The sequence below is a fragment of the Pteropus alecto genome, unplaced genomic scaffold, assembly GCF_000325575.1.
Source record: "Pteropus alecto unplaced genomic scaffold, ASM32557v1 scaffold395, whole genome shotgun sequence".
NCBI lineage: Eukaryota > Metazoa > Chordata > Mammalia > Chiroptera > Pteropodidae > Pteropus > Pteropus alecto.
In genome coordinates this window covers 1,158,064-1,159,662 of record NW_006438643.1, presented here as the reverse complement: position 1 = coordinate 1,159,662, position 1,599 = coordinate 1,158,064, and the positions used below count along the sequence as shown (strand labels likewise).

General features: G+C 40.1%; 1 pseudogene; it reads left to right on the top strand.

The window, feature by feature from the left end:
- Window positions 1-1,599, top strand: part of LOC102889998 — an 8,541-nt pseudogene that overhangs the window by 404 nt on the left and 6,538 nt on the right.

The window sequence follows — 1,599 nt, the reverse complement described above, 5'->3', positions numbered from 1 at the left end:
GTGGAGTGAGAGATGTCCCCAGATCTCTCCCCTTGAAACGATAATAAACTGAACATCTAAAACTCAACAAAAACACCCAAACTGCATGCCAGCACATCTGAGCATGGGATCTGTGCATGAGCTACCACAAGTCAGAACCCCAGGTGTCAGACGGTGGACTGGAAGAAATAAAGAAGCTGCTTCTTGCAGCTGCGAAACTCCCTGCAGGAAGAAGGAAAGGAAAGAAAGAGAGGAGAGTTCTCTGAACAGCCCTGCCTGGGAAAGCTGTGAGCTCCCCACAACCGGCCAGTGGTAGGACCCAGTCATCACGGCAGAAGACAGAGAAGCAGGACGGCAGAGAAACAACAGTAGAGTTTTACCTGCTGTGGTTGCAAAACCGAAGCTGAGCTGCAGCCCCCAACTCTCAACCCAGAGGTCCCCTCCCTCTCTGAGACCAATAACAGTGGAGCTGCAAGAAAATCTGAGCAAATGCTACCAAAACTGTTGCTAACACTGACAGGGACTGAAACTGAGGGCAGCAAGTGTGATTAAATATCTATCAGAAAATAAAAAGGAATTTTTAAAGCTTTACATAAAGCAGAGATCCAAGAACCTTAGACGCCACCAACTGGAAATCAAAAGAAAAGCACCTTCTTTGCAACAGGCTAAAGAGAGACCTTTATATAATAAATCTTCTTTCTGGAAAAAAAGTAGAATACATTTCCATTAATGCCCAAGCAGAGAAATAGTCCATTAAACACCATGAACAACCAAGGTGACAAGGCATCTCAGAAAGAAAGAGAAAAATTTCCAGAAAATAAGCTTACAGACATAGAAATATGCAATTTAAATGACAGAGAATTTAGAATGGTACTTCTGAAAAAACTCGGTGAGTTCCGAAACTAATCATATCAATGATTTCAGGAATTAAACAAACAACTAGATGAGCAGAACAAGGAGATTGACACCCTCAAGAAGAACAGAATAGATCTTCTGGAGATGAAGAACACACTGCAAGAGTTGAAAAATGAAACAGAAAGCTTGGGAAATAGAGTTGACTAAATGGAGGAAAGGATCAGTGACATCTAAGACAGAAATCTAGAAATAAATCAGAAGGAAGAAGAGAGAAACCAAAGAATGTAAAATAACATAAGAGAGATACATGAACTAGCTGATACCATCAGGAGAGGAAACATAAGAATAATGGGCATTACCGAAGGTGAGGAAAAGAAGCAGGGACTAGAAAGCATTTTCAGCCAAATAGTGGACGAGAATTTCCCAAATCTAAGGAATTAGCTAGAGTTCGGAAGTCAAGAAGTCAATGGAAAACTCAGTTATCTCAACCCAAAGGTCTTCATCAAGACACATTGTATTAAAATTATCAAAAATCAGCAACAAAGACAGAATTCTCAGGGTAGTCAGGGAAAAGAAGATGATAACTTATGAAGGAAAGCACATTAGATTATTCTCAGACTTCTCAGTGCAGACCTTACAAGCCAGAAAGGAATAGAATCAAATATTTAAACTATTAAGTGAAAGGAGCTACCAGCTTAGAATAATATATCCAGCTAAGCTCTCCTTTAGATATGAAGGAGAAACTAAGATCATTCAGACATACAG